We start from the raw sequence: 21,449 nt of genomic DNA, 5'->3' as shown, positions 1-21,449 counted from the left end.
GCAGCCTCTGCAGTTTTTTAAAGTAGCGGATTCTGGCATTTCAGTTTAGCTTAAAGAGGAGGGGATAGGGACATTGTATTTTATTCTACTAAGAGTAAAATTGTAATAAATGGGTGTCATATTCCCAACTTAGTACACAGTGTTCCAGACTAGCTTGTTCATTATGCAAAAAGGTAGGATACCAGAGGGAATTATATACCTGTCGTGACTTGTGCAAGTTCTGTGGTGGGAGATGATACAGTTCATGCCCTGAAAGAAGTAAAAGTTTCCATGTGGAAACTAAGAGGATGATACAGTTAGGATGCTATTTCAGGGCTAAGATTGCCATTAACACAGAGTAAGGTAAAAGTCAATTATATTATTGAATGAGAAATTGCTAATTCTACTTACTTTGACATTTTGATGATGAAATAAAGTAGGTAACGGTAGTGAGTACAAACATTTGTGAATACTTAGGAAATGAAGTCATGGCACAGGATGGGGAGAAAATGCAGTGGCACAGAATATGAGGTCAAAAGGAGAAATGTGTGTATATATATATATATATATATATATATATATACATGTATATAAATATGTATACATGTGTGTGTGTGTGTGTGTGTGTGATATATATATATATATATATATATATATATATATATATATATATATATGTATATATATATATATATATATATATATATATATATATATATATGGGTTTAATTTTTTTTTTATCAAGAGACCATGCTTTCGAAAAGGAAAAGTACAAACCTATTTACGCAAAAATGCACTTAAACAAAAGTGCACTTTTGCGACTACCAGTTCACCGAACCGGTAATATTAACAAAAAAAAAAAAACTGCAGCACCGAAGCATGCTACAGTGGGAATAAGGGAATATACCTGTTTCCCCACTGTAGTGCAATCTCAGAGTTAGTATATATAAAGTAGCAGGGGAGGGGGAGTACACCCCTGCAAAAATGTCTTTGTAGTGTTTTTTTTTTTTTTTTTTTGTTGATATTACCAGTTCGGTGAACCAGTAGTTGCAAAAGTGCAGTTTCATTTAAGTGCACTTTCTCATAAATGGGGTCGTACTTTTCCTTTTTGAAAGCATGTGTTTTTGATAAGAAAAAGTAGTCCCATATATATAAAATGAATTAACTTCTAAGAAAAAGAAAAAACACACACTAATGCTGAACTGTGATTAAACTCTTTCATTATTTGATGAAACAACTTCTTCAGAATACAGTACATGCAAATGGAACAAGTACAGTAATAGATGCCAACAACCAATAGAAAACATACATAATAGCAACAATGATCTGGCCTATAAACTGACAGTAGAATATACACATGAACTACAATGAACTGCCATGACCTAGAAAACAATAGAAATTGATATCAGATGTCATGGCTTAATAGAAGATATATCAATATAACCGTAATGTAGAAGCTATAGTATGCGATGAATATTGAACTTGGAAAGTTTGCAATACATATAAATGAAATGTTCAGTTAATTATACCAACACAGAGCGCATTTAATATTTATATTTTCATTTAAGTCCTGGTGATGATTCTGCATTCAATTGCAGTTTCCACTTCAGTTCTCACACCTGTAGATAAAGATCAATGTCACCAAAAAATGAATTAATCTGTCCCAACACTATGAATTCAAATTTAATGAAATTCTCCCAAGAAGTACTGTGTTTTGCAAGTGCATTGTTCATATTCAGAGCTCTGATGGCTCCCAAGTGCTCCTTTATACGATCTGATAGTTTTCCTATGTAGAAACTTTTACATGTAATACAAATACCTGCACAAACTACTAGAGAAGAATGACCATGAGCATATTTTTAGAATTTAATGGTGTAGTTGCAGTGTGAAAAAGTAAATTCATAGCCTTTAAAAATGTAAGGGCAGACCACACATTTACCGCAGCAATGCATACCTTTCTCGGTTACAAATATTAAATGTGCTCTGCGTTGGTATGATTAACTGAACATTTCATTTATATGTATTACAAACTTTCCAAGTTCAATATTCATCTATTACTATAGCTTCTACATTACGATTATATTGATATAGCCATAACATCTGATATGTATTTTGTAATACCATTCCATTCATTCATTCTTTCAAAACGTTACTATCCTTTTTCTTAAGCATTCTGTTTCACCTACCTTTTCCTCAGTCTTCTTTGACATAACTCTGACTACCAGCCTTCATTTTCTTTGCTTCTCTCTCTTTCTCTCTAAATCTTTACAATGTTCTGCTACTTTCTTTTCATATCTTTTAGCTATCTAACATATTTCCTGGACTCATATTATGAGTGGCTTTTACTTGTCACCTCTTTATATAGTATAGCCTCTTTGCTTAATTCAGTGTATCAATACATTAATTTAACTAGATCATTAAATAGCTGTATTTTTTTATTTTTATTAGGTACTTTTATCACATCATTAATCACATCATTAACATTTTGTACATTAGGGATGTATATATATATATATATATATATATATATATATATATGTGTGTTTATTTTCTATTATGTGATGCGGTGATGGTCATTTTTGGATTCATTATTCTGGATTGTAAATGTCTGCATGCTTTCATGCTCTGTTTTGCTGTTATACCTGTTTTTGTTTTGAGCTTGTTACCTTGGCTTTCCACTACAAATGGATCTAAGCAGGTAACTGGGTTTATCCAGAATGGACCATCTTCAGCCATGATGGCTCTTACCAACACTTTTGTCACATGCAAAGGAAACAGAATGACAGAAATGATGTCAGTCTTCAAAGGAAAGGCAGGCAGACAAAATCAGGGAACTGTTAGTAGGCTCGCAGTAGATGTTGAAGCAGCTGTGAAAGGGCAGCTGCAGAAAGCACAGAGAAAGCAATCCAGGCTTAGGCAGCCTTGCGAATGTGCAATCCTGCTCCTTTGAGCGGAATATCATACAACAGCAGAATTCCCTTTCTGCAGCTGCCTATCTGAACTCTAATGTATCCCTGCACTATACTGTACAAGTACACATCACACTGTATCACTTTAAGCACTTGCAAAGCAATACACTGCAAAAGGTCAGGATACTTTGCTCATTTCCACACTTCATATTTCCCTCCATAATATATGCTTTAATTAGTGTGATTTGTACATTAACCCTGGCCAACTAGAAAGCAATTACATTCCCTGTCATAGATAGCATGCAAATGTTCATGTCACATTATATTCATATTCACAGCTTAGTAACTATCAGTTCTTTGTCATCAATAGTACTGATTGGGTGTTTGCACAAGAAATGGCTGTGTTTCAGCAATATAGGAGTGGTGACACAGTTGTCAGCTCCCTCCCTATATTCCACATACACACACACACACACACACACACACACACACACACACACACACACACACACTCACAGACACAAACACACACACACACTCACACACACACACACACACACACACACACTCACAGACACACACAAGGACTACATACACACACACACACACATATAATATGTGTGTGTTTGTGTTTATGGCGACTGTGTGGGTGTGAATCAGACATCACAACCGGCCTGATTTACACATGATGTTCATATTTTTATGGGCATGTCCCTATTTTCAGGCTTGAGTTACCCTTGGAAAATTCTTCTGAACATCCCTCATTACTCATGATTTTTGAAGCACTCTAGTTCAAAGAAAAACAGACTACATGACAAACACAGTAGTGGCACCAATAATGTAAAGAAAGAGTACACACTTCTTACATCTCCCTTTCTTAGATTTGTTACAGAGTGACCAAAAACAGTGGCAGATTTATAGACAGACATCACATGTGGCCATATCCTAAATGACTGACATCTAGGTATTGTGATAGAATTTTTTATATACAGTTTATTATTAAAGTCTATAGATTTTATACCATCTCTTTGAAAATGTGCTTATATTTTTCTTCATTTTTATCACTTCCTACTGTTTAAATGTATGCTTCTGAGTAGCATCCCACATTTGTACTGGAAGAGGAAAGAACTATGTGCTCTTCATCATTCAGATTTTATGCTAGTTAGATGACCACATTTTTGGCTTGGTGTATCTACTTTTCAAGGGCCTGTCTGCAGGTTAAGGAGCAGTGGCGTAACTATGAGAGGCGAAGTAAGGCAATTGCCTCAGGGTGCCAAGCGGCAGGGGACACTTTGGGCAGGGGAATCCGCTGACTAGGTAATCATTTAATTTAATTTAAAAAAATATTTTTTTTTTATTTATTTTTTTTTTTTAGGGCGTTCTTCTTTAAGAAGAAAGAAGTGTAGTCGCGGGCGTGCTGACATCATCGTGCTCAGTGCAGGACATATTTTCAAGTTTGCGAGCGGGAACCAAAACAGACGGTTTAGAACTTGTGCAGGTTGTCTGTATGGATCTGGCAGTCTGTCATCCACTTGCTGCAGATGGGACAAGTCTGGAGGTAAGAACGAGGAGACTGGGGACGTGGTTACATAGACGGATGTCATATCCCTGTTTCTGCGTTGTACTTTTCTCCCCAGATTTGTCTTTGAGAGAGACTAAATGTTTTTGATGTAACGTGCAAGGAATAACTGTACGGTACTGGTTCAGATGATACATTTGAGGAATGCCATGTTTGCAGCACCCTGGAGAGTGACCGTTTTGATCTTTAGTTTTTGTATTTGCTCTCTTTGCACATGTTGTGGTTATTTGTTTATTGTTTCAGCGTCAGCGGGTACCCAAAGATACAGTTGAGCGAATGAATCTTGAAATGCATGGCTTCAAGCATGGTAATAAGATTTGCTGGTTTAAAAAGCAATTGTTTCTTAGCTGGTCTATAGTAGTTTTTATTATAGTTTCTTAATTGTGTGGGTATATTCACGCTGGCTTTTTTGGAGTTGATTTACATTATGTAAACAAAATACTGTTTTACTCCTGAGTTTCTCCAAGCATTCGGTTCTTCTCGCTTTATGTGCTATATTCTCCGCAATGCAAACATTTGAAGCAGTAGAGCAGGTCATTGAGAATGTGATTAATTTTGGTGATGTTGAGTAGCTGGAGTCTAGGCTCCCAGGGAAATCTGTTTTGGTTCCTCTGCACACTGGACATTTGCAGACTTTTGCTAAACTAAACTGATGGAGGTAGTAGTAGTAGTTAAAATCGAAGAAAAAAAATCCTAGACTGCATTAAGCCTGCAGTAGCTGGCAAGGCTCAGCATGTGTGTTTCTGTATTTGAACTAACAATAAGATGTTGGTGGCTGTAATAGATGTAACTGTGCTAAGGCGTCAACAGTTTAGTGGTTCCAATATATATATTTTTTCTGCTGTGATGATTTTGCTCATCTGATTTCCATTTTTAGCTGGTTTGTTGGGTATATTGGTATCTGCCTTGGGTCATTGTCATTGCCTTCTAGTCTCTGGAATAGCTATTTGCAGATAACACGGGGTGGTACAGCTCTTTTAAGTTAAATGTTTAATAATCACAGTAGAAGGTGAGCTGCTACTTATAGCCAAAGCATACCGTTAGTATGCATGCATGACATGTTTCAAAGCATGGTGTATGCATTTTGTTTCATTGTTTACTCGAAAAATGTTCAAAACCATACACTTAAAATGCCCTCTAACAACTGTACTATATTGTACAAGGAATATAATGTAATACAGTCAGGAAGGTGTATCAAAGAGCATGTGTATGTTTCATGTTCAAGGGGCCTATGATTTTGAAGACAGCCCAGAGTTAATATTTATCTGCCACTGGCAAAATGTATTTTCTTTGAATGTGGGTCAGTCTTCTTATGATATTTGTGCATCTGATAGCATCAACTGCATTATCCTTGCATTATTTTATTTACAAGAGAGCAGAGGTGAGGTGACATAGTATATATCTGGGGGGGGGGGGCTGCTTATCTTGCATCATCCAGCTTCTCTTCTACAGTGCACTATCACTGTCTCTACACAACAGAAAATGTCAGATGAGACACATGATTTCCTCATTCAGGTATAGCATTCCAAGGGGGGTGTAACCAGGACCTGCTAGCAACAAGGTCACTTCAACTATTACAAAGGTTAACCCTTTGCTGCTGCAGCTAGTTCTATATATTGATATTAGTTTCCTGTTGCTGTTTTTCTACCTATTATACTTTATAAATCAAAAAATACACATTTGTTGGCTCTGGATTTGACTGTGCTGGATTGTGTGTGTATGTTTTTTTTTACTTTAGCTTCTTTTAGAGTTTACCTGCAGAGCTGAAAATGTATCTATTTTGGCATTTAATGATTCTGCATGAAAGATGAAAGAAGGCAAAATGTCCTTACCCATGCTGTTCCTATAAATATCTCTACCACTTGTCAAAAATATATTAATCTGCAGCTTAATGAAACTCTGCAGAAATATATTTTCCACTGCTCTTACTCACACATTAATTTATAGACTTATACTTTTGTTTCATCCAGTTCCATGTAACTGGGAAGCAAAATCTTGCCCTGGCAAGCAGTGAGTACAAGCTAAAGAAACAATCCTGTATAATTTTAAACAATGGCTTAAAGTAAAGGATGCGCATGGATGTTTTCAGTTTAATTCAATTACTTACTGTCCTCCCATGTTACAAAGACATGTCTGCATTATTTCTTCCTGGGCCTCTGCTGAAAATAGTTTTTTTTTTTGTTCTAAGTCAGACTGTCCTGATTAACAAATGTTAAATAAAATTGACAGGCATTTGAATTTTTAGACTTCAGGATTCTGAATGTTTAAGTCCTTACATATTTGATGGTGCAGTGGTAGCCTCTGTTGAAAATTGTTTTTGTTCCATCCATTTGGCTTCGGTCATCTCGATGGCTTGGGTTCCCGGGGGGGGGCGCCTAGGAAAAGTTTGCCTCAGGGCGCTTCTAACGTAGTTACGCCACTGTTAAGGAGTATGATTTGAATCTAAGTACAGGGTTGTTTTTTATATCTATCTATATCTAATTATATATGGCTCTATGTTGATCCATTGAAATTATGTTTCATCGAAATGTAAACCGTCAAACTCACCTTCTCAGAAGTGCACTTTCTCGAACATGCACTTTCGCGAACACAAAGTAACAAAAAAAAAAAACAAACACAAAAAATAAAAACTATAAAAAGCCAAACACTAAATCACATTTATGCAAGGGGGCAAACCCCTTCACCCCCACACCCCCTACTTAAATGTATTAAATCCAAGATCGCACTACAGTGCAGAAAAGGATGTATTCTCTTATCCCCACTGTAACACGAGTCGGCGAATCGGCTTTCGCAAAAGTGCACATTCGATGGTGTGCACTTTCGTGGAAGGGGGCTCAGCCTTCTGTTTATCAATGAAGTGTACTTTCGACAAACAGGAGACCCTTGTATATACATACATACATACATATATATATATATATATATATATATATATATATATATGTTCATGTATAGCTCTCTCTCTCTCTCTCTATATATATATATATATATATATATATATATATATATATATATAGTTTACTATTAAAATGTCGAATGGCACTACGTCGACCGTACTATAGTCGAACATGGAAGTTCGAAAATAGTAATGTTGACAACAAAAAAACAATCTAGGACTGTGTTTTAACATGGGTCGAGGTAAGGGAGATGTTTGTAGTTCTGAATAATACTGAACACCTACCTCGACCCATGTTAAAACCATTCCTAGATTGTTTTTTTGACGTCGTCATTACTATTTTCGAACTTCCGTGTTCGACTATAGTACAGTCAACGTAGTGCCATTCGACATTTCAATAGTAAACCTATATATATATATATATATATATATATATATATATATATATATATATATATATATATATATATAAAGACATACATACACACACACACACACACACACACACACACACACGTGTGTGTGTGCACCAGGATGTTTCTGTAAAAAAAACACTTTTTGAATAAGTTTACTAAAAGAAATATTTAAAGCATTCTTGCATATAGAACTGTGATGTCATCTGAAGTAGATGGTATTTTTCTGTATAGAAACAGTGTCACAGGCGAGAGGAGGGAAATCATCTTACAGACAAGAAATCCTTCTGAGCTGTTTATCTTCTCCATTTGCCTCAGTCTCACTCTTGCTGTGGTCTGTTCATAGGTTCATAGGTAGGTACTAGGCTATCTGCCGGAAGGCATTTATAAGCCTACACAGAATGTGTTGGCTTTTGCCGCTCCCTTAGATTAGTTCACTGTGCCTCTATCCAGCAGAGCCATTGAAGTGATCTCCGGGGTAAACTTTCTGTTTCCCATCCACTCATCAAGGTTTCTCTTGAAGAGGGTTAGCAAGGAGCTCTGCCTAATGTAGATTGGAATCTTGTTCCAGAGCATGGGAAGTCTCTGGGACAGGAATCAATCTCTCCAGCACGTCCTATTTATTGTTGTGGTGAGGTTTAGATCCCTGGAGCGTGTGGCTCGAAGGGATATGATTTTCTTTAGGTGGAGAATGTCCATCAGTTCTGGGTTGGACATGGCCTTGTATGTCAAGCAGAGATTACCTCTTAGTAGGTGGAATGCAACCGAGTACAGCTGGAGTTTCTTCAGTCGAGCTGCATAGGGCATCTGCTTGAGGCCAGTGATCCTCTTGGTTAGGTACTTCTGGGATCTTTCCAGTTGTTGCAGGTGCCTTGTAAGGTACATCCCAAATGGGGCATTGTACTCTATGATGGGCCTGATGAGTGATGCATAGATGGGCCCAATGACCTCTTTCAATCTGGATGCAAACCCTTTTGTGATTAGGTGGGCCACATAGAAGGATTTTCTAACCACTTTGGCAGTGTGATTATCAAAGGAGAGATTACTATCTACTTGGGTCCCCAGATCCCTTATTACGTCTTCCGTATTTAGGGGGCTACCACCTATGTGGTAGTTTGTGGGTACTTTGTTTTTTCCAAAGGGGATGACTATGCACTTTTTGGCATTTAGCTTGAGAACATGGTTTTGACACCAGGTATCTCTCTCAGTGAGTCCCTTTTGGAGGATGTCTGTGTCAGCTGGAGAGTCAATTATAGCCCCTAGTTTGCAGTCATCTGTGAACTTGGTCAGCCATAGTCCTCCTGTGCTTGCCTGTACCTCTGAGAAGTATATACCAAACAGAAGGGGTCCTAGGACTGAGCCCTGGGGAATGCCACTTGTAACCATTTTAGAGTCAGATCTAGCTCACACAACTCTTACCATGTGGTTTCTGTCCGTAAGCCAGTTGGCAATCCATCTCATGACGTAGGGGTTTATGTTCAGGCTGGTGAGCTTGTCTATAATACTTGAGTGGGGAATGGTGTCAAAGGCCTTTGCAAGGTCTAGGTAGGCTGTGTGGACCACCTTTCCTTCGTCTATAGCCTTGGTAACTGTCTCAAAGAAGTCCACCAGGTTTATGAGGCATGATCTGCCCTTAACAAAGCCAAACTGGGTAGGGTCCAGTGTTTCGAGGTTTCCAGTGTCTCTGTTAATGAGATCCATAATGATGTGCTCCATAGCTTTGCAGACCAAGCTAGTCAGGCTTATAAGGCGATAGTTCCCGGGGTCCGTTGTGGCTCCACATTTGTGGAGTGGAATAACCGTTGCTGTGCTCCACTCTGTGGGCATGCAGCCTGTGGAGAGGCAGAGTTTAAACAGTGTGTTTAGGTGAGGGGTTATTTCATCTTTGAGCTCATGTAGGACGCAGCCTGGGACACCATCCTGTCCCATTGATGCTGTGTTTTTGGCTTTGGAGAGGGCTGTCTTAACCTGAGTGTCTGTGATTTCAGGGGCACTACATTCTTCTAGTATAGGTATGGGCCCTTTTGGGGGCGAGAGGGGGGTGAAGTTTGCACTGAACCTGTCTGCCATGATGTTGGCTATATTGGTCGGTTCAGTGCATTTTGTGCCATTCTGCACGAACTCCGAGCAGATCTGAGAATTGCCACTTAGATTCTTGACATAGCTAAAGAATGCCTTGTGGTTATCTTTGGAGTTCATGGAAATTTTTCTTTCAAAGCTAGCCTTGGATGATTTTATGAGGGAACATAGTTACTTGCTGATACTGATCAGGGATGTCTTCCCTTCTTGGGATTTTATTCTTTTCTGTACTAGTTTCCTCCTTCTATTGTATAGCTTGTTTATGGCAGGGGTCCACCAGACTGGTTTCCTTTTCTTGGAGGAGGGAGTCTTGGTTTTGTTTGGGATAACACGATCCATGCATTCTTGTAGGTGCCCATAGAGTACATTAGTAAAGGATTTTGCAGCTTGAATAGCGTTCTCCTTTAGCATAGAGGCTTTGAAACTTCCCACCTCGGTCTTACGTAATGTGAAGTTTGCTTTTGAAAAGTTTTTCATAGTGATTTCTTTGATGGGGTGGTGGCGGAATGTGGATATCCAGACTGATTAGTCTATGGTCAGATCTAACCAGCGAGGGGTTGACCTCCGGTGTGGAACACCAGTTGCCCATGTTGGTGATGACCAGGTCCAATATGTTGTCACCTCTGTTGGGGGTGTTGACCAGTTCATCCAGGGCATTTGAGTTTATAAATTCTAGGAAATGTTGGGCAAGGGAGTTTGTACTTGAGTAGTTCTCCCAGTTAATGTTTGGGTAATTGAAATCACCTAATATCAGGGTGCTTGGTAGGACCTTTATGTTTCCCTGTTTATAATGTTTTGCCTGTAGTGCTCTTCACTGTGGTTATCTTAAATGTCATCCTGTTTCTATAGTGACTGTATTTATTTTGTTTAAAGTTACCATATTATGTACTGCATCTTGATTTAAGTTATCTGTACATGTATTTCTTGTTAAACAGCACCACATGAATATAAAATGTTACTGGATTACTAGTATGTGCTGCTAACTTGGAAAATCTTGTTGCTCAGTTCATATCACATTGCTGTCCCCTGTCAACCTCTTCTTTCAAACATGATTTAGGAGAAAAGCTGGGTGTAATCATGATTAAAAAGACTAAACTAACTTGCCTTTTCTTTAAAAAGTTTGTGTCATTGATTGATAATCCATTAGGTTTGCAGTGATCTCCCTGTTTCCTCTCACATCTCAAAGACACACTGGTAGATGACTGTTGATGGGCTCAATAGAGCCCCCCAGTAGTACTCTTTTCATATCTATCAACCTCTTAGCACAATAATCAGTGAGAAAAGGAACAATAATGAAGGGCGAAGGTCTAAAATCAGAGAGTGTTTTTAAATATACCTCTTACATACATGGATATTTGTTAGAATAACAGGGTTTGTATTAGCATGCATTTACTGAAGGATATGAATTCTGAACCTCAACTTCATCAGTCCTCAACTCTTTTTTCCCATTTTTTCACATAGGGTCAGGGTGTCATTGCAACAGTGACAATCATCTAGAGCTAAGGTTCGCACCATTGGGTAGCTTGACCTGTTGCAGCAGCTGTTCCACACCACACACTCGTATGAACACTCATACCTTTGGCCATTTTAAAGTGTCCAATCCACCTACTGCATGTCTTTGGAATGTGGGAGGAAACTGTAGCACCCAGAGGAAACCCATATGAACACAAGGAGGATATGCAGACTCCACACAGAAGACACTCCAGCCAAGAATCAAACTGGGGACTCTCTTACTGCAAGGCAACAACTGCAATCCTCAAAAATTTGTTAGAAAAACAGATTTTATGAGACACAGACCAAATATATGACACAAAATTAGGAACATTCCATGAAATCAGAGATAGCTCAGAGCTGTGATTCTTCAATATTAATTTCACTAGTAGAACTCACTGAAATTTGAGGTGCAGCATATCTTATATACCAAGACCAAGGTAGCATACCTCAGAGTTAATTCCAGTCACTTCCAAGGCTGAGTGACTTGAGTGTTGAGATATATATGTAATTCTTGGTATACATTCATTTGACTGGCTGGTGGATGGCCGACCAGAAAATGTGCGAAAGCAGTGCAGCAGGTTCTCACAATTGCGAACCGTAAATATGCAAAATGCACAATACCCCCCCCCCCTTTTGACCCATGGTAGCGCTTGTTTAGGTGGTAGAGCGGTCGGAAATGTCACATTCGGTGTTTTGTTTGACATTCCGACCATTCGCCACTTTGAAACTCGACAATCTGGTTAGGAAGATATAACGTTCAGAGATCATTTCATCGAGTAAATGAATGTATACTGTAATTCTCAGGGGTTAACAACATATCACCATGCAATTAGAATGTAAGTGGGTTGCCTTATGGAAAACACTCTAAATTAACTCTCCAAATGTTTCTTTAACTGCCTTTTATTCTTTCAGCAGCTGCCAGTGTGCTGTCCATCAGCAGCACTGCTATCAGTGGACAGACATGAATCTGATGATAGGTTAGGGCTAGTTCTGTAACATCCTTCTCATTCACAACTTGCAGATAGACATTCATGAAATCCCAGATTGCCATTTGCAGCACTGTTGATGTACTACATCTGAGTTAGAGCAGCATGGGGATTATTCCCCTTACTCACAAGGCTGTACCAACTTGAAGCTGGTTATATATAAGTCAGAGCACAGACTACAGATGCATATAAAGCTTGCAGTCTTGAAAAAAAACACTACATGTCAACTTGGTGGTTGTTCCTACCACTGACTTTTACTGATTCACTGTCTGTCAGTCAGTTCTGCATCTGTGAGGGTGTTGTGGATGAACTAATATGAATCAGCTGACAATCCTCAACACTGATCCCAGTATATGCGGTGTGTGTGTGTGTGTGTGTGTGTGTGTGTGTGTGTGTGTGTGTGTGTGTGTGTGTGTGTGTGTGTGTGCGTGTGTGTGTGTGTGTGTGTGTGTGTGTGTGTGTGTGTGTGTGTGTGTGTGTGTGTGTGTGTGTGTGTGTGTTTGTGCATGCTTCTTCAGAGGGACTGATGCTCCAGCTAGCACTAGTTCTCTGATGTTCAAATTGTTTGCCAGGTTAATATGTTATCTCACCCATAACACTGAATATGACAAAATGGAAGTCGAAAGTGATTGAGAAAATGACTGAATGCAATAATTATTTTGACAGAAAATTGTACATTGTGCCAAAGACAGACCAAAGTTTTGAGGTGACATCAGGGATATCCCCAAAAATCGCAAAAAGTTAAGAGGTCTATGCCCTTACTTCCAATTTAGAATGCTGTAAGGAGTAATGCATCTTAACTAAATAAGGGTTTTTGCACTACTAGAAAATATTTCCTCAGTGCATGTCAGTTCGGTGCAACTTGCAGTGGCAAAAACAAAAGACTCCATCACAACTCATCTCATTTTAGACCAAAAGTGAAGCTTGCTGTCATATCTAGCTAAATACCATCAACATATTCATCAGCAGTGACTGAAGCCAAATTCCTTAAAAACAAAGGTAATCATACTGGAAGACTTTAGTATAGACAAGAACTACAAATCACAACATTTTTTTGGGAGGAGAGGTAACCCCACTGTTATTTAGGTTTGCAGTCCATCTCAGATGATTCCCACTCCTCAGTCCTGTGCTAATGGATGATATTTTACTATGGCCATTGAGCAGGCTGATCCTTTTTCAGTGGAGAAGGAAGCCTGTATGGCCATCAGAACTAGCATTACTGAGTGGAAAAGAATTGGAACAAAGAAGAATCTGTTGTACTCTAGTTTGAACTGCTTTTCTTACTGAAAATTATTTTCCTGATGTTCCTTAGTGATGACAAGATCAGCATTCAGTGGATTCCACTGAGACTATCTTTGCCCCATGCAAGTACACAAAGCTTCCAAAATCCCTGTCCCATCACAGCTCGCTCATTTGCAAGGGTCTTCAGTCTCCATCAAGTAATTTGGCCAAACTGCTGAAGAGGGACATTCTCTGTGGGTCTGTCCAGTATTCACTGCATTTGTATTCCTCTCCCTATGGCTGGCCCTCCACCATCTGAACCTCTTCCCAGTCTCAAGTAGCTGGCTTCACCAGTAGATACAGTGCAGCTATACTAGAAGCTAGGCCACTCATCGCGCCATCTGTCGCAAGCTTACATTAAACTCATCAGTCTTTTTTGTTATACTAAACTCATTAATCATATAAGTAGTAATTACAAAGCTACCAACGCAGAAGATACTCTCAGATTATCTTAAATAAATATTGTCACTACAGGCTGGACTCCTACACTTGCAATACGGTACCTAGCTGAACCCACATATAAACTTTTCACCATCTTTCCTTCCATCCTTACTTGTCAAGCACTGATCAGAATGGTGAGATTCAAAGCAGGAACGCAAAAATTGAAAACAGCAAAGCTCAGACATGTGATACTATAGGCAGACATCTGCTACAAGATGAGATATAACATTCTACTGGTGATTACCAAAAGATAAAGAGTAGCAATAAATTCATGTAGGCTAGAAAAATAGCCAAAGCCAGAGAAATTTATCCGGCAGCCTTCTAGGAACCATAATCAAGACACCTGTCTGCTACTACAGTGCTGTCAGGTGTCTCTTACAGTTTTGAGTGTTTGCCACATCACTTGGGAATCAGTAGGCTGCTTTATGTAATGACTTCCAACCACCATAGCTACCAAACACCAGTACTGCATTATCTACTCAGATATGCTGACAGCACTACAGCTGTGACCTTCAAGTACGTTTGATCTGAAAACTTCCATCAGATGTAAATTCTACAGTATCCTGAGCTACAGACTGATATCCCTTATGTCTAAAAGAGAGCTGCTGAATCAATATCATGGCTACTAATTTATCATAAATCTAATAATTCACTATCAGTCTGAAAAAAAATATATAAAATACTGTTGTGCATGCTACATGAATTCCAGAAAGGGTAGGAGCAGTCAGTACTGATACCCTATAAGTAAACAAATTAGAAATAATAAAGATAACTGAAAACCCAAAGCAGTTACCACCATCTTTATGACATTTTCCAAAACATTTGATACAATCAGGTACAATTTACTGCTTGAAAGAACATTGCAACATTTACAAGTCATCAGCATTCTGGTGTTCCACTTATCACCTGACTGAGGGTCTCCTTCCTGAAACATAAGTCAAGCTGTCCATGCCAAAAGTCAGTGTTATTTTCTAGATATGTCAATAGCACGTGACAACAGTGCAACGTACACTATTGTAAATCATTCTTCAGAACTCTTTTACTGGAGTACTGCTCCCAAATTTAGGTATCATCCTTGTTATATCTGGAATTGTATTTTAGCAACAACTTACATTCAGGTGTGGATAATGAAGGGTCTGATAATAAGTACAAAGTGTAAGTGATAGTCAAACCCTGCCATGAGTAAACCTGCATTACCTGCATTACCCACACCTGAGTATGTTGTTTTCATTCGGCTTTTCCCGGTCAGGGGTCGCCACAGTGGAACTCCAGTCCGCTAATGATTGGCAGTAGATTTTCACGAACGCCGAGGTTACCCACATATGAGCATAAGTTCTTTAAAGGAAATTTCTTAACTTGTTTTATTAATGTTATTGCATGAAGGCACTGCTTTTCTGCTCTGTTTTTGGGTCTTGGGACTGACTGTCTTGACTATGACTATGATGATAATGCCTTGTCTGTAATGTGGGTGCCAAAACAGTAAAAGCTGTGTGTGTGCGTGCACATGTGTGTGTTTTAAGTTCTAAATGTTAACCTCAGTAGTCTTTCTAAGGAATCTAAAAAATAAACCATATGTCACTATAGATGATATATAATTCAAGGGAACCATAACACCTTAATTCTGTTTTCTAGTCTAGACAGTAACTTGTACTCACTTAACTGACCAATTGCATTACTGAAATTTAAGTCTGTGGAAAGCTGAAACTTGCCTACCAACAAAAAAGTCTGTTTCCATTTGTATTGTTGTATTATATTAATCTAGTACTGGTAATGCACAGAAGATGCCACTGTGAGTGATGGTATAAATATAGATATATGTGTCTGTGGTATGTGAGTGTATATATATATATATATATATATATATATATATATATATATATATATATATAGGTCTGCTTTCATTCACTGAAAACACATTTCACTGAATTTCAGTTCACCCTCAAACAATCGCTGAAAGCTCAAATCACTGAAAACTCATTTCACTGAATCACATTTCAATGAATGTAACTACTGTTGGGCAAATAAAACGTATATGCCCTTTTCCCTACTGTAGTGCAATCCTGGAGTTAATATATCTAATTATGGGATTCTAGGGAGTATAGCCCCCACCTACGTAGCTTTTATATTTCATTTCAGTGAAAGCTAACAATATAAAACCAGAAGTATATGGGGGACTACACCCCCCACACCCCCCAGTGTGGGGGCCTGTGCCTCCCACCTCCCCAACTATATATACTAACTCTAGAATCAGATTACCATGAGGAAAAGGGCATATATGTTTTATTTGCCCAACAGTACTTACATTCAGTGAAATGTGATTCAGTGAAATGAGTTTTCAGTGATTTGAGCTTTCAGCGATTTGGAGTGAGCGGTTTGAAAGTCAGTGAAATTAGTTCTCAGTGAATGAAAGTAGACCCATATACACACACACACACACACACACACACATATATATATATATATATATATTTTTTTTTTTATTTATTTATTTCACATTTGTTAACTGGGTTGGTCTAACTAAGCAATTATAGTCCATTTTCAGTGGAGACCCGAAGAGAAAATCTCCAGTAATAGATGTATAAAAAGTAATACAAGAATAAGTAAACAGCATGTTAATAGAATAATAAAAATATAACATGGCTCAGTCAGTAAACAAAGGAATAAACATACTATGGTTGAAACACAATTACCTTACAGAACTTGGAAGAGTTGTTAGGTAATATAAGATAGTCATACATAGTACCAAAAGGTTATGCAGTGGCTCAAGCATGTTGTCCTTCAGTGTTCTGGTGTTTCATTGTTTCCATCTCTATGTTTTGTACTTCGATACTATGGCATTTCAATGGTCTGACATAGACCCATATATATATATATATATATATTATATATATATATATATATATATATATATATATATATATATATATATATATATATATATATATATAATATATATATATATATATATATATATATAATATATATATATACACACACACACACACACACACACACACACACATTTGTATTTCTCTATCCCTATATATATATATATATATATATATATATATACTTTATTTATGCACATATCTGCATCAACCTTTCAGTGACTGTTACTTGCTGAATTACACTTAACAAATTGGAGTTTAATGAATTATTGTGTTTCCAATACACCCATACACCATATATTACCAAGAACATATAGTGTCCAGTTCCCAGCAAAACTATTCATTCACTAAACATTCTGAGCAAAGCCAAACTTTATGTCTCATTCTGTTTCTAGTGTGTGTGTGTGTGTGTGTGTGTGTGTGTGTGTGTGTGTGTGTGTGTGTGTGTGTGTGTGTGTGTGTGAGTGTGTGTGTGTCTGTGTCTGTGTGTCTGTGTGTTTATGTCTGTGTGTGTAGAAGGAGAGAGAGAGAGAGAGAGAGAGTGATTGCATTACTTTAAGAGATACCTGTACAATGCAATGGCTTGCGCTGAAAAGAGAAGTGTATGGAATTAAATTGCTGGCTTAGGGTTTCAGCAAGGAAGATTTACTGGCTAAAGAGAATATTTTTACAAGCATACAATGAAATTCTACTGGACTCTGTGTGATGGATATCTGATAATTCACACTTGATTTAGTCTGAAGATAATGCAGGTGACATTTATACTCTAGAACAGGCTTTCCTTCACACCATATAGAAGATTTTTAATGGCAACAGGAAGAGATTACTAGGCTAATGATTTAAGACCCCTTACAAGCCTAGCCATTATTATCCAAATTTTACCTGATTTTTGGCCCTTAATGGTAGAGGATGACTTAGGTTTCTGCCTATGCCTTTGAGCATTTTTCAGACTGCTTATGATCATAAGGGACAGAGGCACCACCCCAGGATTGAATTTATATTTCCCCATCCATTTATCTAAACTATGCTAAGAGGATCAGGGAAGGGTTCTGCTTTACATGAATAGGAAGCCCTGCAAATTACAACGTTAGAGTGGGAGAATCCAGATACAGCAAGAGGCCATTTACTAGTGATGTACCACAGGGCTCCGTGCTGGCACCTCTCCTGTTCAGAATATGCTTCTTTGAAGTCAAGACTAATGCAGAAGGGGTAATCTCTGTGGCACATGTCTGTCAATCCAACATGTTTTGTTCATGTCACAGCCCAGGTTTAGATCCTTAGATCAGATGGTCTAATTTCCGGCCTATAGCCTTACTATCTCCACTATCTAAAATTATGGAACGTTGTATACACCATCAACTCTTACAGCATCTCTTGCAAAACAGCCTACTCGTAGACTCCCAACATGGTTTTAGGCCCTATCATAGTACTTCCACTGCCCTTCTCTCCTTCACAGACATCATCAACAAAAATCGCAATAATAACCTTTTCTCCTCTGCCTTATTCCTGGACCTCTCAAAAGCCTTTGATATGGTCAACCATCAACTTCTCCTGGAAACTTTGAAATCTCTCTCTCTGGACTCTTTGGCCGTACAGTGGTTTGACTCTTATTTGAAAGATAGAAAACAAGCAGTCCTCTGGGACAGCCATTTATCCTCTCAGCTCCCAGTCACTATCGGTGTCCCTCAAGGATCCATCTTAGGGCCCCTCCTCTTCTCCATATTTATAAATAACCTGTCTACCTCACTCCCGACATCCACTTGTATTCAGTATGCTGATGATTCTACTCTCATCTGTTCTTCTTTATCTCCAGAAGAACTTCACTCTTCCACCCAAAATGTCTTTTCAGCAGCGGAAAAATGGTTCCAACAAATCTGTCTCCTCCTTAATCCCAAAAAAACCAAATTATTACTTTTCACCCCAACTCTTAAATCTGCCCCTATCTCCTTTTCCATTGTGTCAGGCAATGGCACTATTATTAAACCTGATTGTTCCACTAAACTACTAGGCGTTACAATAGACAATCAACTAAACTTTGACTGTCACATTGATCTAACCATCAAGGCTGTTAATAAAAAGATAGGTGCCCTCTATAGACTCAAGCCCTTTCTTTCTGCAACCACCAGAGTGTCTCTTGCCCAAACTCATCTCATCTCTACACTATTGTATGCCTCTCCCTCATTCATCAACATTTCAAAAGCTAACCTTCAGAAACTTGCTACAGCCTACCATAGTATTGCCAGGTTTGCTACAGGTTCCCATTCCGTACTCACCATTGTCTTAATCTCAAAAACCTTAACTGGCTTGAACTTCAAAATCTAATTCTCCTACATCAATTAGTCATCATTTATAAAATTCTCCATTACCCTCTAATACACCCATACTAAATAACCTCATTGCCCCATACAAAAATCTTACTTCCCTTAAGCTCAGCCAGCAAACTTCTAGTAGCTACTCTCAAATCTCATAATAAAGCAGGTGACTCCTTATTTGCTAATGCTGTTGGCTCATACTGGAATAAACTTCCCATAGAACTGACCTCTTTAGGCTCATCACACCTTTTCAAAAAAAAACTAAGAAACTATTTTCAATCCCACTGGTTATGTCCCTGCTCTAATCCTGACTGAGCTCACCAAACAATCCCTCTCTACAGTCCGTGTCACTATCACTACTTCTATCACTCCAGCGTAGTGTACCTAGCATCCCACCTGCTCATTAATTTTTCCTATACTATCTTTTTTTCTTATACTTGATATATCACTGCAACCTGTTTCATCTCCCTGTTTACTTAGCCTATAGGCTGATCACTTCTGTGCAAATCTCTATCCTAAAACTAGTGCCCCGGCACTACATGTTTTATCCTAATTTGTTATTAGTGTAAATACTTATAGACTCTTTATCTGTTATTGTTTTTCTCTCCTCCTCATTTTTTAGCAGTCCTACTATTGCAATTGTTATGGGATTACAATTCCTCACTACTGTTTAGTTCTTGTTAAACTGCCTCTGCATTGTTACTCTACTACATGAAAATGTTCCTTTTTTTGCTTATATGTTTTTCATATTTTTTTTTATTGTAAGTTACTAGTATATAGTGGAGCTTTTCTCCTCGGGCCTCTGCTGAAAATGGACATGTATCCAGCCAGACTAGCCCGGTCAACAAATGTAAAATAAAAAAAAAAAAAATAGAGTCATAGGTTGGTACTAGGCTATCTGCCCTAGGGCCTATACAAGCCTAGCCATAACAATTCCCTGGATATTTCTTCCCACAATATTTACTTCCCTGGGCCCCTGTCTAGCAGCGCGACTGATGTGATCCCCAGAGTGAATTTCCTATCTCCCATCCAATTGTCAAGGTTCCTTTTGAAGAGGGCCAATGAGGCACTCTGCTTGATATGTATGGGCAGTCTATTCCAGTGTCTGGGGAATCTCTGGGTCAGGAACCTATCCCTCCAGCATGTTTTGTTCATTGTGATGACAAGGTTTAGAACCCTGGAGCATGTGGCTCAAAGGGATTGGGATTTCTTTAAGTGTAGCATATCCAACAGGTAAGGGTTTGACATGGCTTTGTATGTTAAGCAGATTGTTCAGATTATCCTGCAAATGTGTAAAAGTTCTATCAGGGCTGGATATGAGAGTGCTTTGCAGATTAGGCATAGATCACCCCTTAATAGTTGGTAGGAGACAGAGTAAAGGAATAGAGCCTTTAGTCGATCGGCATAGGACACGTTGTTTACACCCTGTGTTTTTTTTTTCATAAGGAAACTTTGAGATCGATACAGCTGTTGCAAATGCCTAGTCAAGTACATGCAGAAATGTGCATTTTACATGATTAATTTTCTGATGAGGACAGATTACAGTGGGACCATAACTTCCTTGGATCTGTATGCCATGCCTTTACTTATATAAACTGTGCCACAAAGAATGACTTCCTCATTGTGGTCAAACTTCAAGCTACTATCTGTGTGCCTAGATCTCTCACCTCAGTGTCCACTCTTAGGAGTGTGCTATTAATGTTGAAATTTGCAGGGGTATTTGACTTCTCAAAGTGAATGGTTATGCATTTTTTTGCATTTAGCTTTAAGCCATGGCTCTGACACCAGTCATTTGTCTGAGTCTGACCCTACTGAAAGACATTTACATCACTGGGGGATTCAGTGATTACCCCCATCTAGTAGTCATCAGCAAACGTGGTCAGCCAAAGGCTTTCTGCATTAGTCTTGACTTTAGAGAAGCATATTCTGAACAGGAGAGGTGCCAGCACTGAGCCCTGTGGAACATCACTAGTAAATGGCCTCTTTCTGTATCTGGATTCTCCCACTCTAACAGCATGTGTCCTGTTGGTGAACCATTTGGCTATCCATCTGGTGATGTAGGGATTTATGCCCAGTTTTGTGAATTTATGCATAATACCCAAGTGGGGAATTGTATGAAATGCCTTAGCCAGGTCAAGAATGTCAGTATACACTATTTTATCCTCAGCCATGGCCCTAGTGACTTTCTCAAA

General features: G+C 38.5%; 1 long non-coding RNA gene across 1 annotated transcript in view; it reads left to right on the top strand.

The window, feature by feature from the left end:
• The window catches only part of LOC122811416, a 63,275-nt gene that overhangs the window by 1,820 nt on the left and 40,006 nt on the right, over positions 1 to 21,449 (top strand). The window contains exon 2 of the long non-coding RNA XR_006366251.1: positions 4,264 to 4,446. This is a non-coding gene — a long non-coding RNA (uncharacterized LOC122811416). The remainder of the gene's footprint in view (positions 1 to 4,263; positions 4,447 to 21,449) is intronic.

Source organism: Protopterus annectens, chromosome 9.part0 (assembly GCF_019279795.1).
Source record: "Protopterus annectens isolate FY-2018-M chromosome 9.part0, PAN1.0, whole genome shotgun sequence".
Classification (NCBI taxonomy): domain Eukaryota; kingdom Metazoa; phylum Chordata; order Ceratodontiformes; family Protopteridae; genus Protopterus; species Protopterus annectens.
Note: the sequence above shows the minus strand (reverse complement) of the source record. Positions and strands in the feature narration are given on the sequence as shown.